Consider the following 26127-nt stretch of genomic DNA (forward strand, 5'->3'; position numbering starts at 1 on the left):
CCCAGTTTGGGTGGTATGAACATTGTTTATGAACATTTGTGTCCATGTCTCCTGGTAAGCGCACATACGCATTACTGTTGGTGGAATTGGTGCACCGTGTATGTCCAGCTATAGCAGACATGGCTGTATCGCCATAGTGTTTTCCAAAGTGGTTCTACAATTTACATTTCCACCAGCAGAATATGAGTGGCCCGATTGGTCTACATATGTAGCCAGGATAACCCTTCAGAATTGTCCCAAATTGGGGCCAGGGGTGGAGTCTTGCAATTCATCACAACCAGTCATCTGATGCACACTTCTCCTGGGGAGATGAGGTGGCCTCAGGCCTGGTGGCTCTTTTCAGCTGAAAGCAATCACTGGGAGGGGGAACCTCATCTGAGAGCCGCCAACTGTCAACACTCTGATTGAGTGCTTCAGTCCTGAAGGGGAGTCTGGGAAGCACACTACAGAGTCTACTACTGGTATCCTACGGGAGCTGTAATTTGCATTTTCTGTTGGATCCAGAGGTTGCACATCCTTTGGTCATTTGGATTGGCTCTTTTGTGAAATGTTGATTCAGGTCCTTCGCCACATTTTCTATTGGGGTATCTGTGTTTTCTTATTACTTTGTAGGATCTCTTTATATATTTTAGAAAGTTGTTTGGATATATATTCTGGACATATAGCTCAGAGAACTCTCTAAAATGTATAATATAGGGGATCCCTGGGTGGATCAGTGGTTTAGCACCTGCCTTTGGGCTGGGGCGTGATCCTGGAGTCCCAAGATCGAGTCCCTCATCAGGCTCCCTGCATTGAGTCTGCTTCTCCCTCTGCCTGTGTCTCTGCCTCTCTCTCTCTCTCTCTCTCATTGATAAATAAAAAATGTATAATATATAAAGAATGCCTATAAATCAATATGAAAAAGATGGACACTTCTTTTTTTTAAATTTTGCTTTATTTTTTAAAAAAGATTTTATTTATTTATTTAACAGAGAAGGAGAGAGAGCTAGAGAGCACAAGTGGCAGGGGGATGGGTGGGAGGGATGAACAGCAGAGGGAGTGGGAGAAGCATACTCCCCGCTAAGCAGGGAGCCTGACAATGCAGGGCTACTGATCCCAGCACCCTGGGATCAGGACCTGAGCCTAAGGCAGATGCCTAACCTACTGAGCCACCCAGGCACCCCAAGACAGACACTTAAATAGAAAAATTGGCAAAGAACCTAAATATATATATTGCAAGTATCTTCTCACTGCTTTTCCACTCTAAATGTTTTGTTTTGAAACTCAAAGACAACCTACAGAATGGGAGAAGATATTTGCAAATGACATATCAGATAAAGGGCTAGTTTCCAAGATCTATAAAGAACTTATTAAACTCAACACCAAAGAAACAAACAATCCAATCATGAAATGGGCAAAAGACATGAACAGAAATCTCACAGAGGAAGACATAGACATGGCCAACATGCATATGAGAAAATGCTCTGCATCACTTGCCATCAGGGAAATACAAATCAAAACCACAATGAGATACCACCTCACACCAGTGAGAATGGGGAAAATTAACAAGGCAGGAAACAACAAATGTTGGAGAGGATGCGGAGAAAAGGGAACCCTCATACACTGTTGGTGGGAATGTGAACTGGTGCAGCCACTCTGAAAAACTGTGTGGAGGTTCCTCAAACAGTTAAAAATAGACCTGCCCTACGACCCAGCAATTGCACTGTTGGGGATTTACCCCAAAGATACAAATGCAATGAAACGCCGGGACACCTGCACCCCGATGTTTATAGCAGCAATGGCCACGATAGCCAAACTGTGGAAGGAGCCTCGGTGTCCAACGAAAGATGAATGGATAAAGAAGATGTGGTTTATGTATACAATGGAATATTACTCAGCTATTAGAAATGACAAATACCCACCATTTGCTTCAACGTGGATGGAACTGGAGGGTATTATGCTGAGTGAAGTAAGTCAGTCGGAGAAGGACAAACATTATATGTTCTCATTCATTTGGGGAATATAAATAATAGTGAAAGGGAATATAAGGGAAGGGAGAAGAAATGTGTGGGAAATACCAGAAAGGGAGACAGAACGTAAAGACTGCTAACTCTGGGAAACGAACTAGGGGTGGTAGAAGGGGAGGAGGGCGGGGGGTGGGAGTGAATGGGTGACGGGCACTGGGTGTTATTCTGTATGTTAGTAAATTGAACACCAATAAAAAATAAATTAAAAAAAATAAAAATAAATGTTTTGTTTTGATAAACAAAAGTTGATAATTTTAATGCAGTCTAATGTATTATATATTTAATATGGTTTGTGCATTCAGTGTCCCATGTGAGCTACTGTTTACACTTCACCTAGAATTGGTTTGGGTATGTAACATGAAGAACGAGTCACACTGTACTTTTTCCATATGACATTCAATTGGCCCATAATCATTTATTGAAGAGACGCTCTTCTTCGTAATCAACTAATGATCTATGTGTGGGTCTGTTTCTGGACTCCATTCTGTTCCATTTTCAAATTGACTTCTAACTGTCCTTGCATCAATGTCACATTGTCTTATTATTATAGAATTTTTGATATCTAGCAATGTTAAAAAGAACTTTTAAGCGGGCTTGGATCTTTATTAGGATTGAGTCAAATCTATGAGGTAATGTGAGGAAAGTGTATATATTTACGATATTTGGTGTTCCAGCCCCTTACTAATAGCATATCCCTCCTTTTATTTAGATTTTCTTAATGTCTTTCAATGATGTTTTCTTATTTTCTGGGTAGAAGTTTCAGACATCTTTCATTTATTTCTAGGGTTTAGTCTTAGGTATTTGATGCTTTTTGATATTGTAAGTGGCATCTTTTCTCAATTTTTTAGAAGATTTTATTTATTTATTCATGAGAGACACAGAGAGAGAGAGAGGCAGAGACACAGGCAGAGGGAGAAGCAGGCTCCATGCGGGGAGCCCAACGTGGGACTCAATCCCAGGTCTCCATGATCAGGCCCTGGATTGAAGGCGGCGCTAAACTGCTGAGCCACCCAGGCTGCCTTCTTTTCTCATTTTATCTGCTATTTACTTGTTGCTGATATATGAAAATGTAACTGATTCCTATCAAGGAAAGTCCTATATATAGACTTTGTATCCTGCTATTTTACAAATTCTAATAGTTTATAGATTTTATTGGATTTATTATGTATGCAATCATGTAGCTTGTCAATAGATTTATTTATTTTCTATTAAACAAGATTGGACCCCTGGTACAATGTAGAATGGAAGTGAGGATAGTGGACAACCTTTTCTCATTCCCAATCTATGGGTAAAGATTCTAACATTTCACTGTTGATTATGATGGTTGCTATAGCATTTGTAGCTTCCTTTTATCTGACTAGAAAGTTCTCTTCTATTCCTCATTTGTGAAGAGATTTTTGTTTGTTCATTTGCTTGACCATGGACACCTGTGAATGTTGTCAAATGCTTTTTCTGGGTATATTTAAATAATTCTATGATTTTCTCCCTTTTTCCTGTTAATATGATTAATCAGATGGATTGATTTTCTAATATTAAGCCACCCTTGCATACCTAGAATAAAACTCAATTGGTTGTTGAATTAAAATATTTTTCCCTAGAAGCAGACACGGGGTTAAGTATTGGAGTACAAGGAGGTGATTCCTGAAAACATCATGAATATGAAGTGCTCCCTCTTTTCCTTTTTTTCTGTCTACACAAACACACACACACACACATACACACACACAAATGGGACAATAAATATATATGAATACATATGCATGGACATATATATACACAAGTGTAATTTAAATGGGGATATATCTATATGTATATATTTATGTGTGTATATAAACACATATATAGATTCATATTATAGGTGTACATATATATATATTGGATTTGATGAGCTAACATTTTTTTCCTCTTCTTTTTTTTTTTTCCTCTTCTTTTTTTTTAAGTAGGCCCCACGCCCAACATGGGGCTTGAAATCATGACCCTGAAACTAAGACTTACATGCTCTAGTGACTGAACCAGCCAGGTGCCTCTGGCTGGGTGCCACTGTAACCTTGGAGTCAAGGTCACAGTGATTTCATCAGGAAAGGGGGTGCTCCCCCTTTTCTATACTCTGCAAGAGCTTATGTAAAACTAGAGTTATTTCTTCCTTAAGTGCTTAGAAGGATACACAAGTGGGGGTTCTTTGCAGGATGGTTTTTAACTAATTTGCAACTTCATTGATAGATACTGGACTACTCAAATTTTCTGTTTCTTCTTCTGTCAGCTTTGGAAGTTGTCACTTTTTTGTTTTTTGGGGGGGGGGTTTGAATATAAGCAAAAGAAACCTCTAAGCACAAGAGAGCACCTAACTTGAGACGTCATGTGAGACAAATGGCCCTTGAAGAGACACGGGCAGTTTCCCTGGCTGCTCCAGGGATGCAAAAGGTTAAATTCATTTATGAGAGGAATGAACTTGTCAAGCCAGAGCGTAAAATGATCTGGAGGCAAATGCTAATGCATTGACTCCGAAGCATTTCTATGTTATCAACAGCCCTCCGTGATTATGTAAATTGGAAATAAATGATTGGCATTCACAAATGTGCCTCAGAGCACATATGGATAATTAGCACAGCACCAAGGAAGCCAGTTGTAGAAGGCAATTGTGACAAATCCACAAAAATGATGGTTCTTGGTTAATAGTTAATGATACGTGTCGGGGAGAGGGTGAAGAGCAGAGTTGTGGGGCCCTCCTCCTCCAGAGCCTGCTCTCCTTCCTTCCTTGGCTAGCCCTCCCAGCAGTGCTGAGCCCTCTACCTGACCCACTGCCAGGACTGGGAAATTGGAGACTCCCCGAAAAGGATGCCGCAGAAGTCTATTGCAAAGCAAGATTCAACAGCTCCCTTCTCAGTTTGCAAATGGGTTGGAAGAGCACCAGCGAGCAATGTCAAGCTTGTTTGAAAGCCACTGTGTGTAACGAGTGCAGGGCTGGGGTTTCATTACTAACACCCGCCAACAGCACCCAAGTCACAGCCCCTCCCCTCTCACTTTCCAGTATCAATTCATAGAGAACGAATGTCAATTCCATAGCTCAGACAATCTGATGTCTGGAATAACACAAGGGCACCAGTGCTACTAAAATAAAAGAAATGGGGTTTGATTGAAGGGCCCATGGAGCATGAAGACAGCACTTTTTAATAGTCTGTGCACACGGGTTGCATCGCGGTGGCCTGGATGGTGATGAAAGAACAAGGGCGGTTAGGGGAACTACCTGGGTTTCAGGTACTCTGTGCAGGTGCAGGAGCAACTTGAAGATGGGAGGTAAGCTGGAACTGAAATCTCTTGTGGACAGGGTTGGGGAGCCGGCTGATGTCTGGGCACTCAACCTTTTCAAGAGTCTGCAAAGTTCAATGATGAGCCCTGACTAACTTTAATACTTTTTGTTGGCCTGGGGAGGCTCTCTTCTGCTTGGCCAGAGTCCCTGGTATAAGAGCAATTGAAGCCTCGATCGTGGTTCTACGAGGCCCCTGGCTCGTCGCATGGTCTAAGCGAGTTTCTCTCCTTACCTTAACTCTTCAAGGTGGTGTGTGAGGAGTAAAATCCTCTACCTTGTGGCTAGAGAGCTTAGACTCACTGGAGATTCAAATACCTGGAAACCTTGGTTTAGCTAGGCCTTTGCCGTCAAGCCAAGTTGCTGAAGCTTTTAAAAAAATGCCCTGGAAATCAAGGCTTGGGCACTCAAAAGACCTGGATTGAATCCTGTTTCTGTCAATAAGGCACCAGGAGGCCTTGGGATATTTCCTGCTCCACATAGTGTCCCCAAATGTCCAATGAGAGTGTCACTTGATTTCAAGGAGAGCAGTTCTCAAACTTATTGGCCTCAGGGTCCCTTTACATTCCAACAATTATCAAGGACTTCACAGGACTCTTGGTTATGACGATTCTTTCTCTCTCTCGATATTTACAAATTTCAGAATTTAGACTGAGCAAACTTTAAATTATCTATTAACTCATTTTAAAACAACAATAATGTACCCATTGAATGTTAACATAAATACTATATTATCCAAAAAGGAAAATGACCACTGAGGAAAGTGACATCGTTTTACATTTTTGCAAATCTCTTCAATGTCATGCTCAACAGAAGACGGCTGCATTCTTGTATCTGCTCGTGCATCCAGGCTGCTGTGATATTCCCTGTGCTGCCTCTAGAAAAAGCTCACCGTGCAGTTGTTGAAGGCGAATAGAAAAGGCAGCTGCCCTTAGGGGTCCCTGCCCACAGTGTGTAAACTGCTGCTCTGGAATTAACTAAATCAGGTCCCAGACCAGGTGTCCTGGCATCCCTCAAGGTGTGTCTGGACACTGATGCTTAAACTTGCTTTGGGAGGGGGCTGCTTTCTCACCCCCAAATCCTGATGGAAGTGAGTCATTTTATTTCTAGCATCCTTACCTGCCTTGGGGGTCAGGCCACCAACATGAGACATGACTGTGTCTATCTACAGCTCAGGTTCCGTAACTGGTGCAGATGGGCCTTATATAGTTCACAAAGAAAAAACAAAGCAAAGACCAATGGAAACAGGCAAATAGGTACGCAAAATGTGCATTCGGATTCCTGTTAGAGAAACAGAGTGACCAATTCCTACATCAAGGTCATTTGGCATGGCACGTGGAGTGGGCTTTCTAAGCAGCGGGGCCGCCATGGAGTGCCTAAGGGTCTGCCGTGGAACTGTGTTCAGAAGGACACAGGAGAATAATCTGATAATGCCTGGCCAACATTGCTGTGTAGCCTCCTGCATTCAGAGAGAGGGTAGAGGTACCTCGAGTGCAGAGCCTGCAATCCCAAGACTTGAGTTTGGGCAAGGGGGCTTCTGCTGCCAGTTCCCCATATGTGTGTGTGTGTGTGTGTGTGTGTGTGTGAGAGAGAGAGAGAGAGAGAGAGAGAGAGAGAGACCTGGGCAAGTTAGTTCCCCCTGGCTCCATCCTCTCATCTATAAAATAGAAAGAGTGTCACCATCCTACCCTTCCTTGGGGCTTTCAGGCGTCCCAGCCACGCAGATGGCTGGAGAAGGCCCTGGGAAATCGTGGGATGCTCCTAAGACATCACAGCCCTTCGGGAAGAGGCTGCAGACTTGAACCAGGCAGGGCAGCACACCAAGTGGAAGCCACCTCCTTGGAAGCCAGGCTGCCTTGGGGAATAGCGGCCACATTCCCCCCACCGATCCTGGGGCTGATGGTTGGGTCCCATCCACCAGAAACTGGCAGAGGCCCGGGATAGGACCAATGCCAAGGGGCACTTGTGCCTTGCTGCTGTGGCCGGGTCCCAAGGCAGCAAAGAGGGGACAAGCACGGACTCCTTTGAGTGCCACTCAGAGGACAAACAGGGCTTGGCACTCCTGATCCTATTTATATCCATGTGGATCTCCCTGGAACCACCCCACGGCACATTGGGAAGAGAAAGTTTGGACAACTGAGATGATCACTTGCCAGTGCCTGGGATCACAGCCAGAATGGCTGCCACCCACCCAAGGACCTTCCAGTCTGCACTGTCACTCGTTGGGACAGGGCAGAAGGAGTCAGTCGGCTGGGGGCCGAGTTCCACCTGGAGTGCACTCAAGGCAAACCTGGGGAGGCCGGGGATGGCCCAACTGAGTGGCCCTCAGCTTCATAGAAGAAGCAGCCCCCAGTTACAGGAGTCTTCACTAGAAGGTCTCTAAAGTGCCAACATCTGCCGTCTTCCCTGAACCAAGAGGTCCGCAAACAAGCCTGGGTCAGAGAGGCGAGCTGACTCAGTTGCCCAGAGACCCACACTTGGTGTGGCAGGCTGGCCTCCGCAAAGATCGGTGTCCTGGTCTCTGGAAACCACGAATACTATACAGCAAAGGGGACCCTGTGGATATGACGAAGGATCCCGAGAAGGAGAGATCCCCCTGGACTCTCTGGGTGGGCCCTAAATGCCATCACAAGCATCCTCATGGGGAGGGGCAGAGAGGACAGGGAAAGAGCCTGTGATGCCAAAAGCGGAGACAGCGGGGACGCACATCCATGAAGCCACAAAGGGCGAGGAGACTGATTCTCTCCTGATGGGCTTCAGAGGCAAGCAGCCCAGCTGACACCTGGACTTTAGCCAAGTGGGACCAACTGTGGCCTTCCACCCTCCAGGACTGTCCGCGAGTAAATCTGCCTTGTGGGAAGCCACCAGGCGGGTGGTAATTTGTTACAGCAGCCGAGGGAAACCGATAGGGCTGCCTAGTGGCAAAGCTGGCAGAGGCCAGGGCTCCCCCCACAGATGGAGGCAGAGCCTCCCCAAGGCCTGCGTGGGTCAGGGGCGAAGGATGGTGGGACTTCAGGGGGAGACGATGGTGGTTCAGGAGCAGGAAGCTGCTGGAAGCCACCAGCTGGAAGTCCCTTGCTTGAGGCTCTGCGTGTGACTTGCCGATCCTTCAAGGAAGGGACTAGAAGCCTGGAGGCCGTGGCATGTCCTTTGGCCCGAGGGTTTGGGAGAGTCAGGCCCTTGCTGACCCAGACAGGACCAGTGACTTCTGGACTCCGGCACTGCCTTCTTCCCTGAACCCTGCCTGGGTGTCCCCACCAACCCAAGGCAGCTTCCGTCTGACTCCGGGCCCTGTGGCACTGAGGTGAGCACGGTCCAGGAGGGCAGCTAGGGACAGTGTTCTCACTCTGGTGGCCGTGGAAATGAGCCACTGCCCTTGGAGAGAGGAGACCTTTGGCAACTCTTGGAGGCTCTTCCTTCCTCTGTGGCCTAACAGAGGCACATCGGCAGATCGGGCTGGGAGGGAAGAGTCTTCCCTTCCACACTCTTCCCTAACTCACTCTTCCCTCCCTCCCTGAGGTCCTTCCCAGGAGCCACAGTAAGTGGCACGGGAAAGTGTCATGGGAGACACCCGGGTGGCACTTGGCGATGTGAAAATTAAAATCACCAGGAACTGACAGCATTCCTTCTCCACTCTCACCTCCCGGTCTCCCCTCCTCTTAGCTTCTTTCTCTGTTCTTGTTTTTCCTCCTTGGCCTTTTTTTCCTGGCCCATTTTTTAGCCCTCACATTCCTAGCTCCGACAACCCCCTGGTTGACACCTGGATTTCAGAACTTGCCAGAACAACTTTGACAGGTGTCTGCATCTTTAGAGTGTCTACGAACTGCTCAGTCTCAGCAATGGTGAGGGGGAGCAGGGACAAAGAAAGCACTGCTACCACCGCCACCCCCAGTAACCCCAGCATCTTTACTTTGTGAGTCCCAGAACCTGGGCAAGTTTGAAAAATCCATTTTTTTAGAGAGAGAGAGAGAGAGCGCACATGCACAAGCAGGGGGGTGTGGGCAGCGGTGGAAGGAGAGTCCTAAGCAGCGTCCTAAGCAGCCTCCATGTGCTGCGTGGAGCCCCCAGCGCGGGGCTCAGTCCCACGAACCTGACATCCTGACCTGAGCGGAAATCAAGAGCTGGAAGCTTCACCGACTGAGCCACCCAGGCGCCCCCCAAAATTAACTCTTATTCGAAAATTCTATTTCTATTGGGCACTTCCAAGTCATTCTCTTAAGCCCCTACTACATTCTGATCTCCAGTCCATTCAAGCTCTGTGACACTCAAGTTTTGCATGTTGGGAATCTACTGCTTCCTGAATTTTACCCCGCAGGGCAAGGAGCTTTCTTCACAGAGCAGTGACTGGACTGGAAACATCTCGGAGCCCGCCAAGCTGATCGGTGAACCACCTCACCCACTGAGCTTTCAGACCGTCTTTTAGATTTCAGACCATCTGAGTGCTTAGATGGCGCGCAGGTAACTTTTAAGATGCCCTTTCTAGGAGGACACTGGCCACCACCCTCCCTCCATGTCTCCAGCGTCTGTAAACATCACAATTTCGAAACGACTTTCCAGATGCATTTCATGTTTCCCCGTCACTGTTAGTCTAGGCATGACCCAGGGCAATGTCCTTCTCCCACTTAGTAGGCCAAGGACATCCCCAGGGCCACCCCGCCAGCTCAGGGGTGGAGTTTCTGAAATGGAGAAGCTGCAAGTGCCCTCGTTCTACAGAGGTGGACACTAAGGCTTCAAAGAGGGAACATGCCCTGCCACTTGCAGGTGGCTCAGGGGCACAGAAATTCAGGTGTCCCATGCCCCACTCCTGCAGCCCCCCAGCCCCCTCCCTGCTCAGCCCCCTCCCCCCCACGCTTGGCCACTCTGTTCATCTGCAAAGCCAGGTGCCAGCCCAGGGAGGAACCACACTGTTTTGGAGAAACTGCCAGGGCCTGGCAAAGAAGGGGTGTGTGCATGCTGGCCAGTATGCTGGCCAGGGGGCTGGCGGGGCCCAGGCCGTGGGGCACATCTTGGACCCGGTAGGCTGGTCAGAAGTCATACAGAGGCGCGGGGTGGACACCACAGAGTGCGGAGCCAGCGGCCCAGTTGTGGGCAGAAACCCGGTACAGCAAATGGAATCTTCAAGCCCCCTGGGGCTCCGTCTACAGCAGCCCCTGGAGAACTCCTTTTCTGGAGCAAAGGGTCTCCTTGTAATGCAAATCACCAGCCCTTAATTGGTCTGCTTTGTAACTTGTGTGCCTTCAATTGCTTAAGGGGACCAGGTCCCTTTACCACTAATAGTACGTTTTTATGTTGTTTCCCACAAAGCTAGAAGGTGCCAACTTCAACTCGGACCTCGCTGCTGCTGCTGCTGCTGCTGCTGCTGCCACCGCTGCCTCCAGACCGGGAGGAGACCCGCTCGAGCCCCTGGGCAGACCCAGTCCCCGCCCGCCACCTCCCCTCCCCTGCCCAGGGCAGGTTTGTGCGGAGCACTTAATGGGGAAGCGGGGAGTGCAGGTGGCACTCGGTACCACCTGGAGCCGGCTCCGAGAGAGTGCCCGCATCCTCTGAGGCCTGCGAGGAATACCAATTGCATGGTTACCGGGCCCCCTCAGGAGCCCACAAGAGGAAATTAAAAGGCATACACACGCCTGGAATAAAGGGCCCTCTTCTTGCAGCTAATCACCGAAATTGGTCACTGGGTTGTCCCCTCCCCCCTCTGGTGAAAGACATGGTCTTTCTCATGTTCTGTTCCATCACTACTTCTCAGAAATGAGTTGAGGGGGCCAAGCTTCGCATGGGCTCCCCTCCCAGTGCCTTCCACCTCCAGCCCTCCCAGCAGGAGGGGCGGTGGTTAGCCCCATCCTAGGCCTGAGACAGATCAGTCCTGGCCCCTTGGCCACACAGGTGGGAGGAATGGCCCCGCATTTCAATGAATGCCTCCTGCAGGGCCCTTTGCAGGTCGCAAAACACCTCCACATCCCGCTCTGTGCCGCTTCGTACTGGCTCAGGCACACCTTGGCCCGCAGATCTCAGTAAAGTGGCCTGAAGTGACAGGGTAGTACTCCTCCGGGGTCTTTCGTCCTGGGGTCAGGGTGGGGACCCTCTGTGCTTTGGGGCCTGCTGCCTCTGGCTGGCATGTGCCTCTGGCCCCAATAGGACAATGAAAGAGTCCCCAAGGAGGAGTCTGGGCAGCCCCAAAGGCAGGAGCAGGAGCCCAAGACACCAGTGGCTCCCTGGAGGGGCCTTTCCTTCAGGGCCCCAGCAACACGCACTGGTACATGGCAGATGCCCTCTCAACACCTGCTGAAAACAGGGGAAGAGTCTCCCTCTCACCTGACTTCCAGGGCCGCTTTCCCGATGACTACTCGAGAGTCGAACAAGCTGTGGTCTTGCTTCCTGGCGTGGCTGTGGGCACTTGGCTCTGAGTGTCCTGTGGGGGACATGGCCTGTGACCTTGGGGTTGACAGGGAATCCTAATAGTCATACTATGGTGTGTAGAACGGTGGCCTCCAAAAGATACGCCTGCCTGGAACCTGTGAACATGAACTTATTTGAAAAAGGGTCTGTGTAGATGCAATGAAGTGAAGGATCTCCAGATGAGATGGTCTGGATTATCCAGGAGGCCCCTAAACCCAATGACAGGCGTTATAAGAGAGGGAAAGAAGGAGATTTAAAGCACACAGGGAAGAAGGGGCTGGAAAGCTGGGGGCAGAGATTGGGGGATGCAGCCACAAGCTAAGGGCCTTTGGGGGCCACCAGAAACCAAGAGGTGATGGGAGATTCTTCCTCGGAGCCTTCAGAGGGAGCAGGGCCCTGCAGACACCTTGATTTCTACTCCGGCCTCCAGAACTGGGAGAGAATCCATCCATGCATCCATCCACTCACTCATCCATCCATACATTTCTGCATAAATGAATACATTTCTGTTGTTTTGAGCCTCCAAGTTTGGGGTCATTTGTTAGGGCAGCCACAGGAAGCCAGTGTACGCTCCTCGGAGAGGCAGAGGGAAAGAGGAGGGAGAAGAAAGAACCGACCAGAAACCACCACCAGTCCCTAAGCTAACACTTCGGAGCATCAGCCGAGGGCAGATGGGACCCTTCCCTTGGCCCCGGGGTGCAGGGCCGGGGACCCTGGCGGGGGGGGGGGGGCCCAGGCTATGGGACTGCACAGCCGCCTTAGGCCTGGAAGATCAGAGTGGCTCGGGGGCACTTGCTGGGCTGCTGATGGATTCAGGAAAGTGAAGAGGAATTTCCAACCCCAGAGGTGGCCCCGCGGAGATGTCCCCTGGCCAGCCCAGCCCAGCAACTCTGAGCCTCCGGGCTCCTCCCCAAACCCTGTGGAGCTGGATCCCAGGAAAGCAGGCGCCTCAGCACCCACTCCATGCACTGGTGGATCCGGCCCTGCAGTTATCTTACCTGGCACCTTTTTTTCCCTCTCTCCTGGGGTACATGTCTCAGCAATTGCCCGGAAACCTGGGCACTCCCAGATCTCTTTTCTCCCCACAGCCGGTCAACCACCAATCTTGTCAGCTCTCTGGCTAAATATTGTTCTTGCCCTGCTTGCTTCCCTGCCATGTGTCAGCTGCTCCAGCGGTCCAGGCCTCGGACCCCTCCCGGGGGTGGAGGATGAAACTGTTCCTGGCCCCGAGTCACCCCTGTGCACGTGAGCATGTCTCCTGTCATGACTCCCATGGGACGGAAAAGCCAAGCATGGCTAGGATGCAGAGTGGCATCACGCAGCTTGCGACCGGTTATGATAGCAGTTGGGAGGTGGAGGTGGGAGAGGGCGACAGTGTCTCCTGTGACTGGTAGATGAGGCCCTGGGCTAGTGGAGAGGCTGGTGGCACCTCAGGGCCCCGACCTTTGTGGGTGGGGGGTGCACCCCCAAGGGAATTTTCAGAGCCCGTGCCTTCTCACGCATAAATGCTGTGGCACTCGCCACTATCTGTGGCCACTTGGAATGTAGTTTTGCTGTTGCTTTATTTCTTCCTGAAAAACTCCAATCAGATTATTTGCATCTTAGCCGTCACAGCATCTTAAAATCCGGGACACAGACACACAATATTTTGGTGGTTCAGAGACTTGACTTTGGCTTTCTGTGCCGCGGGGGATGGGCTCTGCGATGTTCGTGTCTGTTCTGACCATTAGAACAGCCGATTATCTAAGCTTGCCATAGCCAAATACACCCACAGTTATTCTTCCAAAAAAAAAAAAATCCTTCTTATTGAAATCCTTGCAGGAAAAATGACTTTCTATTGCAACTGCAGAATTCTCTAGCCCCTAGCTCTTCACTGTGCTTCTATAATATCATGCTTGAGAGTGGGAAATTGGTAGCAGCTCTGCAGTCACATCAGAGCACAGTACGGGGGGGGGGGCCCACATTATAGCCCCGGCCTCCTTTTATCATTATTATTTGCATGCCTCTTGCCTCACAAGACCAAGCTGTGAGTTTCTATTCTCGCCTCCCCCCTCGCACCCTGGATCCCTAGCCTGTAGTGTGCCTGGCACCCATAAAGGTTTTTGTATTGAGGGAGGGAATGAACGAGTTCATTGGGCACTGATGCTTAGAGCAGGGTAACGAGCAAGTAGAGGGCAGAGCCACGATGTGACCCCAGGGCTGATGTCGGAGTTCATGCTCTGTCCCCTCCCCACACTGTGGTGACAGTGAGATGGAGCCCTTGAGCTGATGCTCCCATGGGAGCAGGTGTGCAGAGGCTGGTGACAGGACCAGCAAGTCCCTGAGTGGGCGGGACACAAGGGGGCGGCTGATGACAGCTCCCTGGGGAGCTGTTCATCAGGAGAAGGAGGGCCTGTCAGGGGGGTTCTGGGCACAGAGTCTGGGGGTGCTGTTGAGTCAGGGTTTGGGTATGATGTCTAGCCAGGGCCTTGGAGTGGAGCTTACGTTCCAGCAGCCAGAGGAGCAGAGAGGAAGAGGATGGCTTTAGCTGAAACAAGGAGAAAGCAGGAGGGGAGCTTGGGGGAACTTCTGCACAGCCTTGGGCAGTCCGAGCAGTATCTACACTCGTCTCAGGTGTCAACAGATAGAACCCTAAGTCCCCGTGCCAAGACCACTTTGCCAAGACAAGGTGGGGGGTGCCTGAGAGATTCTGGACTGGGGGCATCCTGCAGAAAAGGGGCAGCAGGCGAGGCCAGGGCAGGAGTCAAGAGCTTTGGACTCCATCTGCTGTGCTTGATGACTCCGGACCCCTTCTATCCTACCTGGTTTTCCTACCTCTTCCCCTCCCTTGGAATTGGCTTACTTTCTTGCCGACTAAACAATGGAAGAAGCAACAAGATGCACCCATCCCCTTCAATTTTTTTCTGCAAAAATCCATTGCATATCTGACTGGGTGCGAGGTGTCAGGGACTGGAAGGCAAGGTCAGCCCCATCCCCCAGGGGTAGAGACTCCTAGTCAGGAGAACTGGCCACCCTGATATGGATCCTTGGACCCTTGGACCCTCAGGAAGGGACTAGGGCAGAGGGAATCCTTCTCAGCTCTGCAGGGCTAGGAAGGCTTCTAGAAAGTGCTGGGTTTGAGCTGAACCTGGACAGGTGGAACGAAAGCAAACAGGTGTGGAAAATATTTCAGGTGAGGAAGAAGTGAGCAGAGGTCTGGGGACAGAGGAGGCCGGGGTATGCTGGGGAAGAAGGGGACAGGTATGGTATGGATGTGCGTGAGGACGGGTGGGGGAGTGGGGAGAGGACAGCTAGAGAGGTAGGCTAGGTCCACCTGATGCTGAGGGCCAGACCGAGCAGCTCAGGAGTATCTCATGGGCACTAGGGAGCCATCAAAGGCTTATAAGGGCAAGAGGCAAGCTGGCCTTTGGGAAAACACCTGTGGTGGCTGAACGGAGGAATATATATATCCTTCATGAGACTCTTCTCTTCTCTTTTCTCTCTCTTTTGCTTTTCTTTATTTACTGACTTGACCAGGGAGGCTTTGTGGTTGGGAGAGAGAAATAAGCAACTCAGAGGAAATGCAGACTCCAATATCCACCACACTGGAATTCGTGTGTCCCATGTGGCAGGAGGACCTGCTCAAGCGTGACAGCAGTAGCAGCCAGCTCTGGGGAGCACTGGCCTCCAAGATGCTGTGTGCTCCCAAGACCCCTATGTTCATACTGTTGCGAATTGAGTGGTGGCACCCAAAAGATATATCCACCTGGAACCTGTGAGTGTGACCCGAAAAAGGTCTTTGCAGATGTAATCAAGGTAAGGACTTCAAGTTGAGCTCATCCTGGATTATCTGAGTGGGTCCTAAATCCAATGACAAGTGTCCTAAGAAGAGGAGCAATGCAGAGAAGAAGGAGATGGCCTGTGAAGATGGGGGGGAGGGGGGTTTCTGGGGAGCAGAGGCTGGAGGGACACAGCCATGAACCAAGGCACCACCAGAAGCTTGAGAACGACGTGCAGAAGGATCCTCTCCTTAGCACCTTCGCAGGGAGCACGAACCTGCTGCCACCCGGATTCCAGCCCAGGGGTACTTTCTCAAAGATTGCGTATGGTTCTCATCTGCCTCCCCCGGTAGACTGTGCACTCACCGAGGGCAGGGGCCATGTCTCTCTTGTGGCTTGGGGCCTAGCATTGGACACAGCCTGGGCACATCCTGGGCACTCAGGAAACGTTGGCCGGGCAAATGAACGGGGGCATTACGGCCGCGCGGTCACAGGGCCACGAGCACACGGAACACTGTCTGGCCAGGGCTGGACCCGCCTTGCATCTTTAGACGACGCCTGGCCCTTCTGTGTTCCTTGAGCGACAGATAATAAAAGCGTCGCTAGCTGTTACGTGGAGTCTGCAAAACGTTTTAATACTGGAGTTGAGGGAGGAATGGCAGACAAGGAAACGAGTCCCCGCCCTGGGATTCTTCCTTTCTACCCCAGCCTTTTCCAAGGCCACACTGGAAGACTCCCTTCAAGGCCAGCGCGGCTTCTAAGCCACCTGGCTCCTGACCAGCCACGCGTGGTCCAAGGCAGAGCACCGGGCCGGCAGCAGTGACCCTGGCCGCCCCTCAGGAAATGTCCAAGGAGTCGCCAGTCCCTTGTGGCCGCTTCCTCAGCCTCAGCGCCCCAGTGACGAGGCTGGTGTAGCATCTGTTGGCTGCGAAGAGCCTGGGCACACAGCTGCTCCCGGGAGGCAGGCACCTTTGCACGCTGCTTGGCCATTGCTCCTTTGCAGGTAACTGGTTCCAGGAGGGATTCTGGAGACAGGCTTTCGAGGGCTGCTCTGAGCCTTACAGGGCCCCTGGGGCCAGCATGCAGGCTAAAGAGAAATGGTTTAGACAACTTGCTTTCAATAATCTGGCAAGTGACTCTCCTTTCTTTATTCATTAGGGATGTTTGCACCTAAATAGCCTCTTTGTTTCCTGGGGATTTGGGTCCCCAGCCAAAGCAGGCATGGGGAAGTGACAGGGCCAGGGCTCAGAAGGGAGGGGAGATGCTTCTGCAAAGCCCCAAGATGCGCGGGGCTGGGCCCCAGAGCCTTCCTCTTCCGCCAGCGCCCTCTCTTACTTCCAAGGCACCTCCAAGAGCCTTAAGCTCTAGGCTGAGGTCCCAGAGGAGTTTCCTCGGGCCACCGAGGCCCAAAAGCAAGGATATGGAGTCGGGTGCTCTTAGATCACCTCCTGGCTTCTTGTCTGGCCAGCAGAGGGGCCTCAGAGATAGCCTGTCTGGACTCAGCAGCCTGCCAAGGAGGCCGGGATGCTCGGAAGAAAGGCAGCTCCCAGGGCAGGTGCAGAAGGTTCGGCGGGGGAGAAGGCGGGCCTCGGGCTTGCGGGAGCTGGTTCTGCTCCGCCCCGTGGCTTTTATGGCCTGTGGCCTGTGGCCTCTGACCCCCTCGCCTGGCCCCTGGGTCCTCACCCAACTTGTTGGGGCCCAAAGGACCTCTCTTCAGGCAAACACTCTGTGAAACGAAGGCCAAAAGAAAAAAAGTGCCTCTCCTGGGCGTCGTGTTAAGGGAACCCTCGTGGAACCTCACGTCTTTGGGGCCAGTAAAACTCCCTGACCGGACCTCTGCAGGGAATTTAGTTCATTTTCTTATTTCAGCCTAACTCTCTCACCACGGATTTGCCAACTTGTCTGATGAGACCACAAAAGAAAAAAAAAGGGAGAAAACCTGCTCTACAGATTAGCTACATTTTCATTCAGTTTGTTTTATGAGCATGAAAGGTTGCAACATAAAGTATCTCGATTACCTGTATTAATGAGATGTTTTGGGTGGAAAGAAACACACCAGCAAATAAGCCACAGAGTATAATATAAAACTCAGCAGGCTTTGGTTTTCTGCCACCAAGCTATTCAAAAAAATAATAATAATTAAAACGCAAACAGTAAACTGATTCTATGCATAAATTAGAGCTATCACAGGCAAATGTTTGCTTTTAGATTATGATGTATGTAGATTTTGCCTTAAACTCTGGGCTCCACGTGTTAATTGAGCTACTCAGGCGCGGTGGCTGGGCCCGGGTGGGGGCTTCCTCCCTTCCAGCGCCAGTGTACGCCCCGGGGTGGGCAGGACTCAGGGTGCCAGGAATGCAAGGTGCTTGGCAAACGAGACCATCAGAGCTGTCAGACCCCCCAGAAAACCACTCCCTGGGCCAGGAATTGAAATGCACATCGCTGGGTGCCATGAGCCAGACAAAAAGACCTCGTGGGAGGGGGCTGCCGGGTTTCAGGAGCTTCTCTCCTGTTAAGTTCTGAGATGCCCACGAACTAGTCTTGCTCTAGGAAGAACTCAGTTATGTCTACACACGTCCTTAAACTGTCTCCCGTTAGCAAGCCGCACAGACAGCAGCCAGTGCTCCCCAAACAACAAGTGGGTCACAGCAGATTGTTACAGTGCTTATGGATAAGCATCCCAAAACATCACCATTATAGCAGACCAAACACCGGGGCGTCTGAGACCCAAACAGCTCTGGGTGGAAAAGTCTTCGTATTATGCATTTTCTCAGCCTGCTTCAAAATCGAGGGTCTGAGGTGTGGCAGGGGCCCTGAGCCTGGGCTGTGCTGGAGGCAGGATTCTGACCCCTCAGTGGCCTCAGTGCCATCTGTCAGCCCCTCTGGGGAGGCAGTGGTAGGAGCAGGGCAGATTCAGCTGGCCCAGGGCACTTGGCACCTGCTCAGAGGCGGGGCACGGGGCTGGCCGCAGACACTTGCAGGGATGGGGCGAGGGGAGAGGGGGCTTCGAGGCCTGGGAATGCCACCTTCTTACACGGAAGGAAGGAACCCTGGCCTTGACTTTGGCTCCAGCTTATTCTACCCTTTGCTTATATCGATTGTCACTGTGACTGGCCAACCCCCTCCACCCCACCCCCCGCCAGCTGAGGGGGTGGGGGAGTGGTGCCACCCAGAGCCCCCAGCAGCTCCTCTCAGGGCACTCCACTCAGGGCCCCACTGTCCACAGCCTCCCACCCTGGCAGTCTTGGAGAGGTCTGTAACTACTGATTATTTCTTACTTTCAAGGCTGGAAATATACCAACTCTTTGTATCCAGAGATTCATGGCTGTCCCTGGAGGGTTAAAATATAAATAGCAGTTTCCAAGCACACTAATAAATAGATGAAGCTGGTCAAACAATTTCTCAGATGGCCTCCCAGGCCCTCAGCAGACCCTCTGCCTGCCTCCATGGTTAATGTGCTCACCAGTTTCTCTGGGCACGCTCCCATTTTGCCGAGGCCAGAGAGAGCCCGGTGAAGTGGGCTAAAAATAATATGAACAAGAGGCAGAAAACAAGCAAAGGACACTGCCCAGGAACCGACCCTCAGCCCCAGGAGCCCATGCTGGGTGGGCTAGAGGAGCTCTGAACTAGCACTGCCCTGGGTGGGGAGAGGATGAGCTGGGGATGACACTCTATCAGCCCCACAGTGGGAGGGAGCGCTCTGTCCCGGGAGTGGTGACAGGCCTGGAGGGGTGGCTCAGGGGGACTGGCATGCCTGGAGCCTGGAGCCCTGAGCCTGCCGGTCCCTCAGAGCCCGGGGGAGGGATAGGCAGGGCCCTTCAGGTCAGCCAGGTCCCCTGGCCAAGCCGCTGACAGGTGGGGAGACCAGGCCCCCAGGGGGCAGGGGCTGTGGCCAAGGCGACAGGCAAGTCGGGGCCAGCCCGGGTCCCTGTGTCCTTGGCCAGGGCTCTCTACAGGGTCTCCCCAGGCACCTGTGGTCCTAGAGTACCCAGAAGCCCCATCCGAGACCCCCAGGAGCAACCGTCCAAGGCTGGGGCCGCTGGGAGATTCTCTCATCAGGGACTCGGTTGGCCTGGTCTGCTGACCCGGGGCACCTGCTGAAGATGGCATGTGTCGAGCACATGGCCCTCCAGAGTGCAGGACACGTCTCCGAAGTAGCTACCCCCGTCCTGAGTTGGCCCTGGTGCTGGCTGAGGGGGCTTCTTCTAGTGGGTGCCCAGGAAAGCCGGGGTGCCCTCCCACCTCCCTTCTTTCCCTGCCCCTTGCCTCCCTCCCCCTTGCCCCTTTCCCTCCCAGGCTGTCGGGGGGGGGGTTTAGGGACAGGGCTTCAGCCCCCGGGCCCCATCCTTACCGAGCCCTCCCCTGGGCCTCCTCGGACGGCCAGCTGGTGCCACGGGGCAGAGGGCCGGCCCTGGAGAGTGAGACCTCCACAGGACAAGCCTGGGGATGAAGGCCCGGGGAAGGGGTGGGGGGCAGGGAGAGGCCAGCCCGGCACGGGGCCCCGGCCCTGGGTCCCACTTAGGGCAGGTAGCGAGGCCCCGCAGGACCCCAGCCCCAGGCCAGCGCGGGGGCCTGAAGGCCCAGACGGGGGCTGCGGGGCTCCACAGGGGTTTGCTTGAACCCCAAACCCCCTGAGGGACCTGGTGGCCGAGGCAACCAAGGAGGAGGTGGAGGGTGGGTGAGGGGTCTTCGCCCCTGGGCTCCCAGCAGGGCTCCCCACCCGCCTGTCCCTCAGCCCAGAGTTGCATGTCCAACAGTCTGCTGGACATGTCCACCTGGATATTCCTTAAACTTCTCCAACAGCCTATGACCAAACTTGAGCTTCCACACCTTTCCTCATACACATGCATGCACACACACACACACACAGATATGACTGAGGAAATGCCTGAAGGGAGTTCCTCGGTCTCTGGAGCCTTCCTAATTCCTCCCCTGGCCCGTCCTCCAGAACAACATATGGGCTCCTCGATCTTTGGTTCCATGGATAGATCTTACCCTGTTCCTTTGGGCCGGCCACACCTCTGCTTCCCACCTAGCAATGGTGCCACAGGTAGCAGGTGCCAAGGCTGAACTCCTCTCAGGGCTTGGCCTCCTCCATCCCCCATCCACGCACTCACCTCATATCCCCCTGTACTGATGGGAAGCCTTTACTTTCAACCTTAAACACATTGAGTGGCTTTGTTGGGCCTCCCCAGGATGGGTGTCCACCTTGGACCATGCAGTGCTCACACTTTTTAGGTACCGAACTTGAGTTAGACCACGGAAGTAAGCAACTAGAGCTTGTGTGAGGTGTGTACTGATTTTGTTTCTCATGACTAGTTCTGGAGATTTCCCAGTAAGCAGTTGTTTCACTGGTTGCAGCCCTTCTCTCTAAGCTGGTTTCTTTGTGCAGGCATAGCTTCCATGTCAGGAGTGACACATGTGCCTCTCACAGGCCCCAGCTGCACTGGCCCAGAGGGGACAGCCCAGCTGAGCCTTCTGGAATAGGGGCTTCCCTCTAAGCTGCCTGTGGGATCGACTTCCATGAGAACGGAGATGTCTTTATGACAACAGTGACCCTGTGTTCCACTGGACTACGGCTCTACCTTTCCTGTCTGATTTCTTGGAAGCTAGGTTTGGAAGGATCTGGATCTTTGATTTCCTCATGGCCTATGGGACCCATCCTCTTCATGATGTATAAAGAAATGATCAGAAACCAAACTGCAGCCCCTTGCCTGTGAAAAGGCTGCTGCTGTGCATTCCTAAAAGAGTTGCTGACATCTAGAAGCAAACAAGTCTGCTGAGAGACAATTAGGCTGATGCAGGCTCTCTGGATTTCCATTCCATTTCTTCTAACTGCCCCAGTGCCAGCTGAACTGCCAGCTCTGGGAGGTGAAATTGAGCCCTAGGATTTCCCCAGATATCTGGAATGAAGTTTTCCCTTCTTTAATTAGAGTCCCAGAATGTCAAGCCTGCAGGGGCCCTTGGGGATCAGCTGGCCTGTCCCCATCACGGGCCTGACAGCCAGACTGGGAGGCCCAGCTTGGGGCCCACCCCTGCCTCCTCGCCTGCCAGGGCCCTTCCTATTATGGCTTCTGCTACTAGTTGTTTCTTCTGTGTTGGTCTTTGCTTGCACACACAGTAGGTGCTCGGTAGGTACTTGGGAGAGGGAATCAGAGCTCTTCTGCGGTCTCCCAGGCTGCAAGTCTTGGGCCCACTGGGCATGCAGCTTCTTCAGTAAGTGGATATCAACTTTCTTTCTCTAGACCCCAACACATGCAGGAGAGCACCCGGCACGTCCTCCTGCTGCTTCGGCCCCAGCCGTATTTGGCACCATTCTCCTGGTGTGCCACATTCCTTTCTCTGTGTAGGACCACTCTGTTCCCTGAGTATGGCAGGCCATTTCCAGCTCCTGGGCCATCGCTCCTGCTAACCCCTCAGGCCAAGGTGCCTGTCAGTTCTGCTTGTCTGCCAAGACCCTTTTCATTTTTCATGGCCCATCTCCGGGATTCCCTTTTCTGTGAAGCATTTCCAAAGAGACCTCCATCACATTTCTCCCTCCTTCCCCCACAATATACTCATTCATTCAACATAAATCTTAATGGGCACCCACCGAGTGGCAGGCAGTGGGCTATAGCAGTGAACAAGGCCAATAAAGGTCTCTTCTCTCATGGAGCTGACGCTCTAGTGGCCAAGAGAGGCAATAAAAGAAAGAAGAACATGAGGTAGATTTGTAGAGGTGGAATTAACTTCTCCTGCACACCCTGGCTCTTCTGACCTCCACATTGCCCTTATTTTCTTCTGCCCTGTGTTGTGGTTACTTTGTTTATTCTTCTGTCTCTCATTAGGAATCAGCTCTTTGACAGTAGTGGCCAAGGCCTGGTATGTTCTGCAGCCCTCTTGGCATCAGGCATACAGCAAGCACTCAAGAAACACTTGTGAAATGAGCAAGTAAATGAATACGTGAGCAAGTGAATGGATGAGAGTATGTGTGTGTGTGTGTGTGTGTGAGTAAACGGATGAGTGAACAAGTAGATGAGTGAATGGATGAGTGAGTGAGAGGATGAATGAGTGAATGTGTGAATGAATAGATGAGTGAGTGACTGGATGAATGAATGAATGAATGAATGAATGGGTAAGTGAGTGGAGGAGTGAATGAGTGAATATGAATGAGTGAGAGGATGAATGAATGAGTGAATGTGTGAGTGAATATTAGTGAGTGATCAGATGAATGAATCAGTGAGTGAATGAATGGATAACTGTGTAGATGAGTGAGTGAGGGGATGAGTAAATATGTGTGTGGACGAATGGATGAGTGAGGGGACGAGTGAATGAATGACAGGGAGGGGTATCTAGGCTCAGGACACTTGCAGCTTTAGCTTTTCTGAAACAAGGCTTCTACCCTTGCAAGCTAGGTGGCTTGAGCGTAGGATTCCCAAGGCCCCGGAGAAGAGAATACCTCTCAGGCCAGGGAAGAAAGGAGAAATTCAGGATAACAACTTCGTGTCCCGTGCCACGGTTTGGCTTCATTGGGCTGGGGACTCTGGCTGGCTTTCAGGGGAAGACATTTCCAGGGGCTTAGCCTTACTGATCCGGCCCCTCACACCAAAGACTTGCTCCCCCGGCACCTCTGATTTCACCACAAGTATCAGCAGTATTTAGGATGAGAGGCTTTTACATTGTCATATAGAAAAAGAAAAAGTAAACACCAATTCCTCCCATAACCCAATTCTTTGTTAAATATATGCTGGAATTAGTTGGTTCTTATATTGCCAAATCCCTTTTAATTACTTGCCAACGCTTTTCATATCATTGTTAACCAAGTGGCTTTTATCTTAAATCTTAATTTTATTTGATGTTTAAGGGATTAAGGGAATGGTTTTATGACCTAAAATGTGAATGGTCTCTTTCTAAAAATCTAATCGGTGGTGTAATTGAGTTGCAAACAGTATTTTAGTCTTCTTACAGTATATATAATCTGCTGTGGGACTTTATTTTCTCAAGAGACTTGATTTATCTGCTCTTTATACACATCCAGTCTCTGTAAATATGCTTTTGGCTTTTCAGTAACACTATGAGACCTGAAAGCATTGGCACATATCAGCAGGGGTAGGAGATGGCAAGGAAGGTTGCCATGCATTTAAACAGACTAGGCCAACAGAAAAAAAGAACATTTCAGGCATTTACCAAGTATTCAATATACCTTTTATTTTTTTAAAGATATTTTTTAATTTTTGACATTTTTAATTTAAATTCAATTTAATTAACAGGTAGTGTATTATTAGTTTCAGAGGTAGTTTAGTGATTCATCAGTTGCAGATAACACCCAGTGCTCATCACATCCCGTGCCTTCCTTAGTGCCCATCACTCAGTTACCCAGTTAGAGGTGGAATTAACTCCCACCCACCTCCCACCCACCTCCCCTCCAGCCACCCTCAGTTTGTTCCCTAGAGTTAAGAGTCTCTTATGGTTTGCCTCCCTCCTTGTAGGTAATCTCTACCCCCAACGTGGGACTGGAACTCAGAACCCCGAGATCTAGAGTCACAGGCTCTACCGACTGAGCCAGCCCAAGTGCCCCTCAATATTAGATATGTTTTGTAGTGTTCCATGAATTAGCCTAGGGCTAACTGAGTGGTTGTTGTCGTTGTTTAAATTAGTTTCTCCTTCGAACTAGGGGTGGTGGAAGGGGAGGAAGGCGGGGGGTGGGGGTGACTGGGTGACGGGCACTGAGGGGGGCACTTGACGGGGTGAGCACTGGGTGTTATTCTGTATGTTGGCAAATTGAACACCAATAAAAAATAAATTTATTATTAAAAAATTAGTTTCTCCTTTAGTTTTGGTCACTATTTTTATTGTTACTCTTCTTTTAACCTGGGTGACCTTTGCCATCGGGAATGCAGTTGCTTACTTATCAAATGGTGTTTTAGGATGTCCTTATGTTCCAACTGAGTTCAGAATGCAAAGTGACTCGACCACCCAAGGGGGCCTGAATATGACTCAAAGTCTCCCTTCAACCTCCAAAGCCCAAAGCCACGAGTGACTGTGGTGAATTTGTCAGTGCTCAACAGTCTGGCTCACGAGGTCTGTGCACAGTCAGGACCACTAGGGCTCTCTGGAAAACCAACTGAACTTTCAGGAGTGAAGAGCAGAAAACAACCCCCCACCCCCCGACTACCTTATGGGCCTCTTTCACAAACCAGAATCAGCTCTCAGTTTCTAGGCTAGAAAGCTTAGCATCATCTTCTCAATGCCTCTTGAACACATCCTTCCCTTTCTGTTTCCACTCCTCCATCTAGGCCCCTGTGATCTCAGTCTTGAACATTCCAATAACCCCCGTGTTCTTTTCTCAGTCTCATGCCCCCATGCTGAGACCTGACTTGACTCTCCATCCTCCTAAGAATCTCTTCTGCTCCCTGACATGCTAAGGAACCCTTTGCCTCCTGTGCCAACTCCAGGCTTTTCCAATTGATTTTCTAGATCCTTACTAACGTGGCTACGCCCAACCTTTAGTCTTCGAATCCCTAATGAACGCAGCCTGGGTCCGTTGAGAAACATCTGTATTCTGTGGTTTTGGTACATAGACTGGTGGGATAGAAGAGTGAGCCAGAAGGCAGCCCCATGCACAGATAAAGTCTGATTTATGACAGAAGAGACAGTGCACAGGAGTGGGGAGGGAATCGTCTTCATGGTCAATTGTACAGAGACAACTGGGTGTCCATATGGATAAAAAATGAAATAGGGCCCCTACTTCCCATCACACACAAAAATCAAGACCAGGTGGATTGAGGACTTAAATGTGAAAGGCAAACCTGTAAAGCTTCCAGAAAATCATAAAGGAGAACATCTTCATGACCTAAGGGTAAGGAAAGATTTCTTAAACATGGTGTGAGAAACACGAAGCATAAGGGAATGGTGGACAAGCTAGACTACATGAAAATGAGAGGAGAAAAGTGAGAGTCATAGAAACAGAAATGGAGAGCACAAAAGTGGTTCCCAGGGGCTGGGGGTGGGGGAAAATGAAGAGAGGTTGGTAAAAGGGTACAAACTTCCAGTTTTAAGATGAATAAGGTCTGAGAATCTCATGTAAAACACGGTGACAGTAGTTGATAACACTGGATGGTATAACTGAATTTTGCCAGGTGAGGAGAAATCCAGTGTTTACATCCCCCCCCCAAAAAAAATAGGTCAATATGTAAGGTGATGCATGTGTTACTTAACTCAGTTGTGGGAATCCTTTGACAACGTCTAAGTATGTCACATCAACACACTGTACACTTCAAATACATTACAACTTTATTTGTTAACTATACCTCAATAAAATTGGGAGGAAAAAGTATCCCCATTAGACTGGCCGTTCCATGGGCAGTGGAGCCAAGTGGAACTCTGGGTGCTAGCTTAGGGCACATCTCAGGGCAAAGACACCCAGGGGAATCATAGTTGATGAAATTAGGAAGACTCTCTCAAGAAGTGCTTCCCTTCATCTGCTTGACAGGAGAGATCTGTTGACCCCAGAGCCACTGTGTCATCCAAAGCACAAGAGTTGTATCTGAAGGGGCAGCCATTCAAAGCTCAGGTTGGGGTGTGTGTAGTTCCCAAGACTTGGACACTACCTCTGGGAGCCCTGCCAGGAATATAGGTTGGCACTGACTGGCCACAGGGCAGTTGCCCCCCACAATTCTGGTTA

The 26127-nt window shown here is 50.7% G+C and overlaps 1 long non-coding RNA gene across 8 annotated transcripts in view; it reads right to left on the reverse strand.

The window, feature by feature from the left end:
- Positions 1-26127, reverse strand: part of LOC140627755 (uncharacterized) — a 291600-nt gene that overhangs the window by 13538 nt on the left and 251935 nt on the right. For 4 of the 8 annotated variants that reach the window (XR_012026366.1, XR_012026356.1, XR_012026362.1 and 1 more), the window contains one exon: positions 11623-11719. The exons of 2 other annotated variants lie outside the window; for them this stretch is intronic. This is a non-coding gene — a long non-coding RNA (uncharacterized lncRNA). Of the gene's footprint in view, positions 1-11622; positions 11823-15887; positions 16552-26127 lie in introns of those variants that run through there. 2 more of the 8 variants (XR_012026359.1, XR_012026367.1) reach the window with 2 other exon arrangements.

Source organism: Canis lupus, chromosome X (assembly GCF_048164855.1).
Source record: "Canis lupus baileyi chromosome X, mCanLup2.hap1, whole genome shotgun sequence".
Classification (NCBI taxonomy): Eukaryota; Metazoa; Chordata; class Mammalia; order Carnivora; family Canidae; genus Canis; species Canis lupus.